General features: G+C 38.7%; 1 protein-coding gene across 1 annotated transcript in view; it reads left to right on the top strand.

Annotated features, from left to right (window-relative positions):
- The window catches only part of SPOCK1 (SPARC (osteonectin), cwcv and kazal like domains proteoglycan 1), a 419,844-nt gene that overhangs the window by 229,818 nt on the left and 174,015 nt on the right, over positions 1–16,011 (top strand).

Genomic DNA, 16,011 nt, shown 5'->3' with positions numbered 1-16,011 from the left:
TAGTGATGGCTGTGGATTGATGATAACATTTGGATTAATTTTTTTTAAGGTTGACAATTCGTACTGTTCGTGGGAGCTGAGGGTGTTCAGCATTTTCACAGGATCAGACACCTTATTTCTACTACAGGCAGAAATGCACTAGAATTTTTAAAAAGCTGAATGCTTAATTGGTGTTCTGTACTTGAAAGAGAAGCATTATATGATTATGGGATTATTTTATTTCAATTCTATCAAAATCAGACATTTCACAACCAGTAAAGGTGTGCAATAATCTTTTATTTTAATAGTCATAAAACTGCAGGACTTCCTCTTAGTCTACTCTCTTTCTCAGTCTTCATTAGATGGCAGATGTTGGCAAAACCATTGGTTTTGTACTCTTTCGCTAGGGTACCAGACTATTCCTAAAATCCTGGATCTGAAAACACACCTAAAAAGCTGTTTAGCTATGCAAAATTTAGACACGCTAATAAATCATCACTACCAGAGGATGCTGAGTTTCAATATCGTCCCCCAGCCTGGGAGACTGGTACATTAATTAGCTTGTTGCAAAATTTCAGAGAGAGGATAATTAGACAGTCCACTGAAAAGAGGAAATAAGGATCTCTCTTCTGAAATGATGACACTGGTGCCTTACCTATTTGAAATGTTTGTCAGCCTAAACAAAAAGAAAGCTAACAGAAATATTAATATCTATGCACAGCAATCTCCGTATGGAAAGTATTTAATCCCCATAACATAGCATATCTGCAATTGATCATGTCCTCATATATATCATGTTAAGATGGAGGTCTATTGTGGTTACTAAATACCTTTTGCCCTTGTTGGCTATTCACCTCACATTAAAAGCACCAGATATTGTAGTCATTTTTCTGCAAAGAGGGGGAAAAATATCAAGGAGATTTGTTGGGCAATTTAAAAACTATTGGGCATGAAATTGATATTGCAGAGGAGCAGAGAAAGGAATTCTCTCATTAGGTCCTACATGTCAGTGCAAAGTCTATTGCTGTTGTGAGTCCTTGTGATGTGTCTTCAGAGCCCAGTTATATTACGCCTCCACATGGAATAATATATTAAAAAGACTGAAATTTCCTTTAATTTTATTTAATGACTTCCTCACCTTTTTATATATACTCATCATATTATGTACGAGAGAGAGAGAGGGAGACCATTGTTTTAAGTATTTCGAATGAAACAGCCTGAATTGGAATACTGACTCCACAACGCTAGTTCTAAATTTTAGATTGTAAGATAATGACTTGCACACTCAGATTCTCCCTTCACAACTCGCTTGCCCCATGCATTATAGTCAGTGGATGCAATCCTCACCCTATTGAAGTCAATGCCAAAACTCACATGGACTTCAGCAGGGTTAGAATTTCACCCAGTGGGTCTAAGTTTTCTTCTTAGATAAATTATACATAATTTCTCTTTACTTTAATGGGTGTTCTATATATGTATCTGAGGCCCAAAAGAACATTACATGCACATAGGGTAAGTAAGGGCAACTGTTCAGTATTCAGCAGAATTTGGCAATCAGGTCACTTATTTTGTTTTCCACTCAGTTCTCTGCCTCAGTTTCTCCATGCGTACCTATCACACCGGGAGGTTGGGGGAGTCAACTAGCTAATGATTATACTGCACTTTAAAGAAAAAAATATAGACTTAATATTATTACTACTATTTGCCATATTTTAATCACTGGCTTTTTAATCAGTAGCTACAATTACAGAAATGGTTCAAATTTAACAGTAGTAAGGGGCTGCTGCAAGAAAATGAACTCATCATTATGAAGAGGTTATGGTAACAGACCATTGAGTAGCAAAACGCTGAAGAGGAAGTGCACAGAGTTTCAGTGAAATTCTGGGATTTCTGGTTTTCTGGGTTTGTTAGATGCATTCAGTGAAGTATTATAGCGATGGTGGAAAAGCAGCATGAGCTGTGGGAAAGGAAAAACAAACAAACAGGGCTACACAAGGAACAAATATGCTTACTTACCAAACCACTGGGAGGAATATACTGCAGTTCCTTTCTCTCTTTGGGTCTCTCAAATGCTTTTTGAAGCCCACATAGTTTCTGGAAGCTGGACGGACAAGTATTTTGGGGTTAGACCATTCAGGGAACTTGGGAGGCAGATCCTCAGCTGGTGTTAGATCTGTCACCTGACTCAGCAGGGGCTTGAAGGAAGGCGACTGGGGACTACAGCTAGTGGTAGTCGGGGGAATTGAGTCGTTATTGTGTAACTCATGAGTTTTTGGTTTTGAACGATGAATTCTGCCCTCAGGCAAGGACCTGAAAGTTGCTCGGGCCTGGAACTGGTTCTTTCCTAGGCTAATGAGAGAAGCCTATGAGCTGACAGCTCCATTGAGGTCAAAATGTACACCCGTCCTATTGGATTAAGGCATGTCTGTTAGGAACTGGAATTTAGGGTGGCCCTCTTACACAGTTGTCCTCCACCTCCATCCCTCACCAAAGAGATTTGTTTTTACTTCCAGCACTGTTCACTTTCTATGGACCAAATCCTTCCTGAAGTCCCTACTCATTTTTAACCGTCAGACTCTGTGTGGTCAAAGTTCTACAGATTTCAATGGGAGTTTGCCTGAGAGAGGCCTGAAAGCTGAGGAAGGTCCTCTGACTCTGGCCCTATCCCTGGAGGCAACACAGGAGCTTAAAGTCATCACTGAGAAAGGACCTCATTTAAATTATAAATACAAAATGCAGCCAGAACGTCAGACATACTAACATTTATACCTGGGACTCTGCATTGGATGGGCTGTAATGTTCTACTGTGTTAAATAAAGCTAACTCCATTTTCCCAATCAAATTACACATCATGTAACTCCATTGGGCACTGGGAACTCCATGAGGGAAGGAGCAGGAACCAGAGGGAGAGCAGAAATGCTCCACAGTTGCTACTTCATACATAATGGCTAGAACAGCCTCCACCGCCCTGTGCTCCTCCCTCTATAGCATCTACATATTCATGACCCTTACTTGGAATCTATAAAAATCTCAACTCATCAATAAATAACTTTCCGTATAAGAAACAGTAAAATGCATCAGTCACAGTGAAATACAGCTTCGATCCTCTTAACATCAAAGCACTTTTATAGGTAAAGATGTGTCTTTCTTTGCTGAACATGAAGGTCACAGCCACCCTGCCGCTCTCCACTTATTGCCATTTTGAGCCGGGATCTTGCTCAAAAGCAAAAAGGCATCCACTTCTGCACTATTTGGTTTCCCCTGGTATCGTGAGATGCACCACTTATCGTTTTAGGGTTCTCCATATTTATAGGGAATAGTGACTATAAAAGGGCTCACACCTTTACCCTTACTTCATTCCTGCATCTTTCATATCAGGGTTGATCAAGATTCATTTAGAATTATACACAGACTGTGGCCTTCCTTATCAATAACTGCTCCTACAAAATGTAAGTAATAAACCCACTAAGTACAGAGCATGCTGTTCTTCTCCCTTCGCTCTGTCTCTCTCTTGTCAAATGTCAGGCATGATGCTATTCCCTTTGGAGGCAATGTCATAGTTCCCATTAACTCCAAGGGAAGAAAGATCAGGCGCACTGGGTCCGGGAGTGGGGTTTAAATGCACTAGAAGAAAACAAAACACAACTCCTCTTTAATGCATTTCCATTATTGCTCTCTCTGCAGTTTTACACCGCTGACCCGTGCCAGCTGACTCATAGGGCTCAGGCTATGGGGCTGTTTGATGACAGTACAGCTTGGGCTGCAGCCCAGGCTCTAGGACCCTGTGAGGTGGGAGGATCCCAAATCTCAGACTCAAACATCTACCTTGCAATTAAACAGCCCCTCGAGCCCAAGTCAGCTGGCATGGGCCAGCTGCAGGTTTTTAATTGCAATGTAGTCATACCGTCTATGGCGTCTGCCTTTTCTAGTCAAAAGGAACTATGCATATCAGGACTCCTGAATAGTTCTATGTTGCTTAGTTACTCAGGAAAGCTTGCTGTTTTGATACCATCTCTTAGTCAGGTGTACCAGAAATCAGCTTATTCTCTTATGAACAGTTGTTTCTCTGCTTTAGGAGGATATTTTAGCTACTACGCTGAATGCAAAGCTATAGAATTTGTACTTGTATTGCCAGAGGCAACCTGGGTTCTTTCTCTGTGGGAAAGGATGTAACAACATGTTAGATATTCCAGACAATTATTCAAGTGTCCATAAAGGCAAACAATTCGTTCCAACACCAGTCCTTTCCAAAACGGATCAGGTCTTCAGAGGTATTTTAATTAGAGCATTTGACAGAATAACCAATAATTCTTCTCTATAGGATCACTGCAAATATATAGTTTTGAACAAAGAGTATTTTAATTAAACTGCAGATGTTTTCAGTCTAATTATGACTAGATGGTATTTGTCCAAATCAGAAAAGTTCCTGACTGTTTGCAACATATGTCAGTTTGTGCTCAGGGGAGGGTCTGGTGTGCCATACGGATGCTACAGGTTTGGATTGAGACACATTTGCTAGGGAATGGTGAGGAGAAGGTTGCAGAGTGCCTCGCTTTAGCAAGGACTCTTTGGGCCAGATCCTGAACTAATGTAAATCGGCAGAGTGGTGTCAGAGCCAAAGGAGCTATTCTGGTTTAGAGTCCTCAGTCACTCCCCTCTGTTAGCTCTAAAACTTCCCAGATCTACTCAAAATGTTTCTAAGAGTAAGTATATGAAAAGAATGGATGTTTTTCTTTTTTCCTTTGTATTGTCCTGTAGAACTACTGTACTTCTCCTATGACTTGATACTATTCCTCTTTACCACTAGATAATTTGAGACTGCAGAATTATTAGTCTTTTAGCCACTGCTCATGCGGTGCATCTTGACAACGCAGCTTTGCTCTCTACTTAAATTATCTGTTTATCCTACTCCTCTGTCACACTGGGTACCGAAGACACCATCTCCTACTGTTTCGGATGTGCAAATATTTTAGTCTTTTGACCTAGAAGTTCCAACATTAAGTACAGCTCCCCCAAGAGTGCAACTGGATTTTATGAACTAGAGTAGTTTCTTTGTTTAGGAACTTTTCAAGCCATCTTTGTAGGTTTCAGACTAGAAAACGTCAATTGAAATGTTAAGTGAGTAATGGTATTAGATCTTCATTAATGTCCACAACACTTGTTTCTGTTAGATAATCCTAAATTTGAGGGTATTTTAAGCTACAATTACAATTCATATATTTTAAAAACATCCAGTTTAGGTTCTGCCTCAGATCTTTTAAATGAACTGTCTTGCTTGCCCTGATTGATTCTCTCTTGTACTTCACTGACCAACAATTTCCAGTCTATAAAGTATGTTACTAGTTGATTATCTACACAGGATCTTAATCATTCCTGAGCACAGTAGTTTCTCTTGGAAGTGATGAAAATGACATTTGCCAAAAATCTAAAATGAGGCTGGCAACCAGTAGTTCATTATGACACACAATGCATTTATTTTATACTGTACAAATTCCTACATTATGCACCTATATGCACTAAAATGAGAGTGTGATAACAACACAAAAAATCTTAGAAGTCCTTATCCACATGAATTCATATAATGAAGGTATGCAGTACCTGTGTTCAGCAGGTAAAACTGAGTAAAGGAAATCTTAAAGCTTCTTAAAGTTAGCCACCTAAATATGTGGTCTCTTTCTCAGCAGCTGCCATTGACATTAATGGTAAATTAGGAAATACGGGAGCACAGGAGTTGCCATACTAGTTCAGTATCCCATCTCCGACATTGCCCAGTATACAGTGCTTCAGAGGAAGGTTCAAGGAACCCCAGCGCTATCGTTAATCTTCCAACAGGGAAAGTTTATGCTCTGAACCATGAGGGTTTATATCCCTTCTAGAAAATGTCCTGTATAATGCAGATGTAGACAAGATGGTTTCATTATCCACCTAAAGGCTTAATCCTTTTTAAATCATACTAAGGTGTTGGCCTCAATGATCTCTTATGACAGTGAGTTCCACAGGTATAATTATGTATTGGGGTGTGTGTGTGTAATCATTTTATCCATTTTCCATTCGGTGCCTTTCTCTAATACACCCATGTAAGAGCCCCATCATTCTAGGGGTGGAAGTGTCCTCAGATGAGTTATATGCTCTCTGCTCCCATGTCAGAAGGCTCTCTGCATCTTGCAGATTTAGCCCTAAGTCCAGGGGAACTCCACTGACTTCAGAGGGCTCCTCCAGATTTCCATAGGTGTCACAGAACAGGATCTTGTCCCTCACAGCTAGGTTTACTAATTCACTCTTGCTGAAGGCTGACCCATGAATTTTTTCTTCATTCATGAAAACTGAACCTACTTACTCGGTTTCCATATATAAGGACCAGATCAGTCTTTGAAATGTCCTCTCTTTTACTTATGTTTGGTTTTGCTAGGCGTCGACTAAAACTAACGTAAAATGGAAACAAGTCTTTATGTGTGTTGATATAGAAAATAAAGTGCTGGCATGTGTTTCCATGGCAACAGTCAAAAACTGTGTTAAATTAACATGGCTCATCTGCAAGATTTTAGCCGATTTGTGTAATTCCTTTATTGGTCAATGACTGTCACTCACAGTGACTCTGGGCTTTTATGCTTTAGGGCTTTCTAAGGATCTCTGTGTGCTTCATAAAAGTGGGTGGGTGTTATTAACCCTATTGTAAACACAGACAAAGCGTGGCACAGAGTAGCTAAGTGATTTGCCCAAAGTCTCACAGTGAGAATCAGAAAAGAACGCAAGCCTCCTGACTGACAGGAAGCATCCCACCTTCAGTCACAAGGCAACAAGATCATCCACTGCACATTAACTAAGATACTGAGGACAAGAATAAAATCAAGAAAAAAAGGTGGTTCTTCCTTGTGCATGTTGTTTCTAATGAGATTGAAGGCCACATTGTACTATTGAATCCATGGACCGTAAAATAATCTCATATATTTTGCCCTAGTTAGGTGAAAATATTTGGGGTCAAATTCTGCTTTCATACCACAGTAAATCCAAAGGAACTTCACTGAAATGAGTGGGGCTTCTCCTTCTGTGTACAGTGGTAACTGAGATCAGAATTCAGCTCCCACCATGTCTAACTGTAAGATTTAAATCTGAGCATGTTCTGGATATGTAAGACTGGGCTCACTGCTTGAGTATTGTAGCAACTGTAATAACACTAACATTCAATATGTCAACACACAAAGCAATCTCACACATGTGACTCTTCAGCCTTCAGGGATATAAATTTCCTAATCTCATGGCACACAGCTAACAGCATGTAACCATTTACTAGAAACAGAGCTTTATTACTCCTGCTGCTATACAGATTCACAAGCCTGACAAATTCAGTGCTAAATTTTTACCAAATGATAATGTGCTCAGTATTAATAATGAGTTTTTGCTTCTGAAACACATTTTGTTTACAAATCTAATGATAAAACGTTCCTGTTATTTGTATGTGTTAATACAGATTTAAAATATAAAATACCTACTGAAAAGCTATATAATGTGCTTGGGGAAAAGTTTTTATATTAAGAATAAGGAGGAAATTGTATATTCTTAGGTATTTTGTTTCAGTTCAGTTTTGTTTTGGTTTTACACTCACTTAGTTCGCTTAGTTCACCCTTATAATTCAATGTTGCTTTTAATCAAAGTTGCAAGAGAGTCCGGTATCTTAGTTGTTTCCCATGTTCATACTGTCATTCTAGGAAAAGCATATTTCACAGCTGCCAGTGAGTAGTTACAGAAATGTTTTATAGCATAGAGCGTAACTTCTTTGCTCTGACCCATTGATAAAGTTTATGTGTATTTACCTAAAATGAGAAAAGGTGTGTCTTTAAAAACATATGAATGTTATAAATCATTGTCTTCTACTTCATTTTTGGTGGACATTGGACCAATGCTTCTCTCCGTTTACACTAGTGAAACTCCACCAGCGTCCATTGAATTACTCTAGATTTACCCCAGTTGAACTGAGAGCTGAATTTGGCCAAGAGAATTTACATGAAGTATTATATTTGTCAGCTCAGAGTCATCACAATAGTGCCAATCCCAGACATGCCAAAATCATGAGATTGGCTTAATTATCATGTGATTTTAAAAAATAATCACTTTGGGGTCTCTTTTTATGTACTTTCTGGTTTTTGAGCCTTTAAAGTTCATGTTTTCAAACTTCTCTGGGCAGCTATGAGGGCTAGAATCTTACTTCTTTTACAATAAAAACTAAGATTCTGGTGTAAGCACATGATTTCTGGCACTGCCACTTACAGTAAAACCGGATTTTCACTCATTTTGACTAGAGGTCATCAGCTGGCTATTTCGTTCCCCTGTCTTCACCCAATCTCTGCTGCTCTTGGGACCAGCTCTATCCATGCTTGCACCCAATGTGCTGCCACTCTGTCTTCCTCAAATGAATTTGCTAATCACAATACACTGCCGGGGGTGTGTGTGTACAATTCAGTCAGGAGGTGTCAGGCAAAGAGGGAAGCAGCATAGCTCTGCCCAGAACTGATACAGCGGGGCCTGAAAGCATGAGGGAAAGCAGTAGTTTTCCAACAGAAGTCATTTAAAAGCCCTTTCCTTAAAAGTCCTTTAAGGTATAGAGATGAAAAGCAACAGGGCAGGGTACAGGGGAGCAATGGCAGAGTGACTGCGGAAGGAGTGGGAAGCTGAATATATATCTAGGGTTAGTATCCTGTCCTTTTATAAGAAAACATTACCAACATATGGTGAGAGATAAATTGTAACTTTCCCTTGTCAAAAAGCATAGCTACTTTACCATCAATCCCTCTCTTTTATGATCTATTGGACGCAAGCTGGATATTATAAGTGTCTCAATAGCTTTCTGATACTAGTATTTGCAGTATCTGTAGTTTCCCGAGATGTTTTCTTTGGAGGGATAAGAGGGATTTCTCTTGTTTTGTTTCACCCTAGTTTGCCCAGATGTTTCCCAGCTCCCCTTCCTTTCATATGACTTGATTCTATGGCGTGCAGAGCATCCTCAAGCACATGAGAGCGCTCAGCACCTTGCAGGACTAGGTCCACATGTTGTTGCTATCTGTACAGATTCAGGGAATAATGATGATGGTACAACACAGAGGGCCTGATCCTGACAGGTGCAAGTGTTCAGATGCGTTCAGTGGGAGTTGAGGATGCTTTGCATTTCCCAGGAGATTCTCTTCACTTTGCAAATAAATTAACTGTGTGCAACTTTTTAAATCTGTGTGACAATTTATTTTAAGTGAATAAAATATTTATACACTCGCACCTCAATTATATCAAATTCAGCAATATACATTTAGCATAAGAAGGCTTTTCACTGACATTAAGTCCTGCATATTCTATCCTCTCTTCACGTATTGTAACTGCACTTCATTTCTATAGGTATGTCAAGCAGACTCTTATTATTCAGGTTTTTTATCATGTAACTTGGCAAGCAAATCAGCACACTCCTTTACAATATCTTTAGCCTTCATAGCCCCCAGCAGTGTCAAAAGGAATTATATGTTGGTCCTGAGAAAGTGCCCATATAAATTAAAATAGATGGTTCTTTCCATGATATTGAGCTCTTTACCTGCTCAAACATGATGATTTCTCTAAAACACAATACAACATTGTGATTCAATAAGTCCTGACAACTTGATTTGTTACGGTTTTGTTGCATTGTGAAAATTATTCACATACATGTTTGAAGCATTCAATCCTCTGTTAATTAATTTTGAGCTGAATCGATTTCCACATGCAAATTGCTACAAGTAATTATGAGGCGAAAGAAAGTGAGAGTTAAATATCTGAGTATGTTAGTCGAAGACATACACTCCTCCAGACTCAGGGAAAAGGTATTAGCAATTTTTTCTCTAACGAAGCAGGATGGTTTATGCCAACTTGTGCAGAAACAGAAAAAAAAAACGGGTAATTACTTCTCACTGATATTGTGGGGTTTTCCTAATCTACTCTTTCAAATAGTATTTTGTAAAAACAAGTTTATTAATAGTATCATAGCTATGGCATCAAAGATTACAACCAACCACACTAACCAAAAAAAATTGCTTATCAAATCAGTGCCATGACTTAATGAACCATAAGATAAAGTAGAATAGGAAGAAGGCACTTCCCATCTACTGTGTATCAATACACTGCAGGGTTTTATGGTAGTTAGAGCACAGTAAGCGATTAGCATTTAGGACTTCTGGGTTCTTTTCCTTCCTCTGCCATTGACTCACTCAAAGGACAGGGTAAACAGATTCCTAATTCTCTTTGCTTGAATGCTAGTGTACACTCAGACCACACTTTGGTTATATTTTACTTCATCTGTACTGGGAGCCAGGCTATTCAGAGGGAGAAGAAAGCAGAGTTAAACTGAATGTAGTCAACAACATACACAAGAGCCATGTCTACACTAGAAAGAAAGGGCTATTTTAAAACAGGATGACTAACACATTTTAAAATCCTAGCACAGACAAGGCAATTCTAGTTTTAACACGTTAGCTAGTCAAGGTAAAGCCTAAAGGGTAGCCCTGGATTTACGTCAACCAGCTCATGGACTATAAGGTCAGAAGGGACCATTATGACCATCTAGTCTGACCTTCTGTACAACACAGGCTACAGAACTTCATCCACCCACTCCTGTAATCGACCCCTAACCTAAGACTGAGTTATTAAAGTCCTCAGATAATGATTTAAAGACTTCAAGGTACAGAGAATCCACCAGCAAGTAACCTGTGCCCCATGCTGCAGAGGAAGGCAAAAAAAAACTCCAGGGCCTATGCCAATCTGCCCTGGGGGAAAATTCCTTCCCAGCCCCAGATATGATGATCAGATAAACCCTGAGCATGTGAGCAAGACTCACCAGCCAAACACCCAGAATGAATTCTCTGTAGTAACTCAGAATCCATGCCATCTAACATCCTATCACAGGCCATTGGGCATATTTACTGCTAATAGTCAAAGATCAATCAATTGCCAAATTAGGCTGTCCCATCATACCATCCCTTCCATAAACTTATCAAGGACAATCTTGAAGTCAGCTAGGTTTCTTGTTCCCACTGCTTCCCTTGGAAGGCTGTTCCAGAACTTCACTCCCCTGATGGTGAGAAACCTTCATCTAATTTCAAGTCTAAACTTCCTAATGGCTAGTTTATATCCATTTGTTCTTGTGTCCACATTGGTGCTGAACTTAAATAACTCCTCTCCCTCCCTGGTATTTATTCCTCTGATGTATTTATGGAGAGCAATCATATCTCCCTTCTGCCTTCTTTTGGTTAGGCTAAACAAGCCAAGCTCTTTGAGTCTCCTCTCATAAGGCAGGTTTTCCATTCCATAACTAGTTAAAGCTAGAATTTGTCTGCCTACACTAGGATCTTAACATGTTAGCTAATAAATGTTAAAAACAACTTTTTCCTAATCAAGTGAAGGTCAAATAGGATAGTCGTCTAGTTTTCTCAGTGGGTGCTGGATCTAGGTCCATAATTCAGTGTATGATTATGGGGAATTGATTCTGGAAGCTGCCTGTTTCATGTTGACCTTCCCCACATGGAAGAATCTAGCACATCCATTGCCTGTTTGAGTCATTAGTGAGCTGCTTATTTCACCCCTGCTCTTTGTCCAGTTGCTGGGCTGCTGAGAGTGTAGGGAATGACTTGAGACCTTGCCTCCTCAATCTGAAGTTCAGCCTTAGTCATTGTAATTGTTCTATGCCTAGCAGGGAGTCTAGAATAATGAATGGTAGTCTTTCATTGTGTCCTAACTCAGCTTTTCACAGGCTTCCAAGCAGTAGGGACTTTCTCACCCCATCCTATCTGCTCGCTTGTACAGCCAGGAGCTATGCCTTCCTCTTTGTTTACAGTACTGAGATCTTTGTGGGCAGTGCTGGAGACAAATAATGTATAAAGTACAGAAGTACATTTCAGTGAATCATTTAAAATATATGTTTTATTATCATGCTCTATTGTGATACAAAATTAACTAGAATCTTTGCATTATAGACTTCAGGTCCCATTTTCCAGTTCATCATCGCTTTTCTCACCAGATGGTCTTGTGTTCTCTTATACTGAGAACTGTTCCAAGAGGATTGTGTGAGGCAATTGCTCTTGACATTTCATTTTTCAAAAGTCTTTTTGTTTTGGAGTGATCATAGTACTTATTGTAGGTCAATTTTGAAACCAAATGTGTTTACATGTCATTTTCTTTTTGATTGCCTGGTTTTTTTTATATAAGCTTTACTAAATATGTGTGGGTTTGGAATTTGAACTCTTCTCAAAAGAATAATCATGAAGACAAAATCAAGTTCATAAATCATCTTGTGAACTACTTGTACAAGTTCTGCAGAATCACACAGCTATTGCTACAAGACATTTTATTTGTTACCACACTTCCAAAGTCAGATATGTGAAAAAATAAATTTGCTCTGTTGTGATTAACATGACCCTCATCTACAATATAGTCTTATATTGCAACCCTCTGAATGTATTGCTATTGTCTGAACTCCATCGTTTCCTATGAGTCATATGTCTTGTAATACGTAAAAACATGAAATGAAATGGAAAAGTATCTCAAACACTATTGTTAGCTGTTTGTCCAACAATGATTTATTTTGTTAACCTGCAGCTCTTGGTGACAGGTAATGGGGAGGGGAGAGAATAATTTGTGTTATTCATAACCAAACATTTTCTTCTCTGGCTAGTGAGGGAGGATTCTCAGAATGTAACTGCTGTAATTATGTTCATATTGATGCTTTGTAAAAAAGAGATGCTAACGTACTGTTAGGAGATTGCTAATGGTTTGATGCAATCACCATTGTTTACTTTCCAATTCCCTCTTGATAACTCTAAGAGGGAACCACAGAGGACTTATAGATTTAATAAAGTGCATAAGTTTCTATGAATAAATAATAAAAGGTCAAATGAAAATGAAATGACACCTGTGTGCTACTGAGTATGCACTTTGCTTTTCAATGACTATGGCTGGAATTCTGGTTCCACACTCACAACTTGAATAAATTGGCCTTGTGTAAGGGATGGAAACATCACACTTGGATGGAAGCACGGCTTCTTGGCACTTTTATACAGCTAACCTTTAGAGCCAGCAAGCTAAGGTACAGTGCTGTTTGACTTTCACACACAAGTTTTGTGGCTGATGAATCTATAAAGTAGTGGACTCGCTAGCCAGGCCCTCACCACAACCTTGGCCAGCCCAGAGAGCTCTGCTTTCTTGTCCTCTCAGAGAGCAAGAAACTGCAGGGTTTAGGTCCACAGTAGAACTGGCCGGAAAATGGAATTTCCTTGTTTTGATTGGGGGTGTATGGGGCAGGGAATCATCATGAATTGGAATGAGAAGTGAAATCTTTGAAATTTTTCACAAGAAAAAAAATTGTTTCAGGATATTGCAGTTTCCCTTGAATGCTTATAAAATTTTGTTTTTTGTAATAAAACTGACCTCAGATCTTTATTTAAAAAAAAATCTTCTTCCTTTTTTCCTTCCCTTTCCCCCTTCATTTATGTAGTTATAATTTTGGTTCTTAATTTTAAAAGACTTCACGTTCATTGCTATAGGACAAAAGAACTGTGTAGTAAATATGGTTTTTATATTTTGTCTTATTCCCAAGGTCTTGTCTTTTGCAGATGGTGAGCTTCTAGTGATGTAAAAATCTGATTAACAAAGCATGATCTTTGATTAGCATATTTTAGAAATTATTTCTTATTTTGTGTTCTATCTTTAGGTTAGTATTGCATAGCATTAGTATAACTTCCAACTTTCTTAACGTTCTAACATTCTAAACTCTTTGGCAATCACATTTTTTAGCTTTTGTACCCAGTGTAGATTGTCCCTTCTACGTAAGTGGCAAAAATCTCAAAAATTGACAATCCAAGACCTTATTTGTTTCAGTATCCTCTCATAGAAACCAAACTTGTGCTGGTATTTAATCAACCTCCTTTTACTATGCTGAATTATAAATATGACCAGGAAATGGATGTATGTATAATGAATAATACTTTGCACTTCTATAGTGCCTTTTGTCTAAAGATCTCCAGGTACTTTTGAAAGTTTAATTACATTAATGTTCACAACACCTAACTGAGGTAGGGTAGTATTTATTAACTACTACTATTATTATTATTCCTATTTCAGAGAGAAAATGTTGATGCACACAGAAGTTGTGAGTCTGTAATCGAAATGGAATCTAAGGGTGAAATTCTGGCCCCATTAAAGTCTGTGGGATTCCATCCCACACCTTTTATCATTTCTGCACTTTAAACACAAGACCATTCAAACAAAACACACTTTCTATACGTAGGAAAATTGTACTGGAGTGCTCTATATTTTTGGTGAAAATTATTTAAAAGTTTTGCTTACCTTTTATTAAAATAGTTATAATGTGAAGCTGTCTTAGGGCTTAGTCACTTTGCAACTGCACCAATTTTTATCCTTGGTTTCAGAATTCACATGCAGAGATGACTATTATGGAAAGAATTCTTCAGTACCATTTTTTATTCATTGAGAACTGACACAGTGTTTGGTGCCATATACTTCATAATGGTCCAAATCCTGTTCCTCTTACTCATGCCCAACTACTATTGATTTCCTTGAGTAAAATATTATCCACAAAACCAAGTTTATCCCTGCCATGACTTGGGTTCAGTTTAGTCATGATCCTTGCTTGCAGGAGTTTACAGGATGATCTAGTCATAGACAATACAGTAAACCCATATATATATTTTCCTAATGGATACTCATTGGATGTTAATGGTATGGGAAACTTACAACCTTTCCCCCTCTTTCACCTTTTCTATCAGTTAATGGATTTAGAAGCAAAAGCTGTTAACATTTGTGTTTTATTTTTAAGACCGCCAATGCCTTGAATCCCTCTAAATACATATGCACTGGTTGTGCTCAATTGCCCATCACAAATCTGTAATGGGTGTTAATGTGGTGAGCTCTTGCAGCTCTGACTACTTAAACCAACGCAGAACAGCTGCAATACTTTGGCACTGCAGGAGAGCAAAAGAACCCTCTAGTTGTTAGAAATACATTTGCTGCCATGTGGAGAACGTCAGTGGTAATTGAATTGGAACTTTAAAATTAATCTTTTTTTTTTTTAAAGCAATGTCCTTTTTAAAAACTTCCCAGGGCATTTACCAACGACGGAAAAAGCAGCCAGGGTAATTTTAACATAAATGCCTTATGTGGAGTTCCAAAATGAAAACAAAAATGTTTCTGATAAGCAATAAATATGGGAAGGAAGGGGCATAGGGGATACTAAGCAGGAACTAGGGGGGAAGTCTTTGGGAGGAAGAAATAATAAAATTAAAGTCCAAATCAAACTGATATAAAAATCATTTAAATTAGTGGGGAAGTAACCTTGCCATTATGTTTGGGAGACCTAAAATCAAGGTCCTGGCCTCTTCAGTGATGTGTTGGAGGGGAATCCTTAGGGCTGCACAGAATGCACTCATTAACATTCTACCACACAACCACAGGGAAGATGAAGGTGATTCCCTGCTTCTGGTGGATTCCCCTTCCCCCCTCTCTGAATACTGCTAATCCATCCCTGTCAGGCATGATTAATCATAAGTGTACTTGGAGAGCTTTTTTATTTATTTTGCGTTTGGAACTGGGACTTGACTGCAGCAAGGTACGTTAAAAATATTTCCCTTGAAAAGTTAAAAACAAATCCCTACAATGTCTTAAATTCTCCTCCCCCTCTCCTCCCCTCTTCTCCCCCGGGCGCACGCACACACTACACATTTTACAAGTTGAGCACTGTGGTGCGTGATGATATAGCCAGTATACTTGTCAAGGAAAAAGTATAAACATTTCCAGCAAAGTTCAATATAATATATGTTCCTTGCAAGTTTCCTTGGTTAGCATTAAGAGAAAGCATTTTGTAGTTAGATTGGAGAATAGATTCCTCACTCACTCACTCACCCCTCCTTTCTATATTTATTCTATGCCCTTGAGACAAAAGGTTTAGCACAGGCTAAATACAGAATTTTTGTACAAGCCCCTTGTTACAATATTGGCAGCATGTCACTGGGC

Source organism: Emydura macquarii, unplaced genomic scaffold (assembly GCF_026122565.2).
Source record: "Emydura macquarii macquarii isolate MOO-44397 ecotype Brisbane River unplaced genomic scaffold, CSIRO-AGI_Emac_v2 contig_2768, whole genome shotgun sequence".
NCBI classification, from domain to species: domain Eukaryota; kingdom Metazoa; phylum Chordata; order Testudines; family Chelidae; genus Emydura; species Emydura macquarii.
The sequence above is the reverse complement of the archived record's forward strand: the minus strand, read 5'-3'. Positions and strand labels throughout refer to the sequence as shown.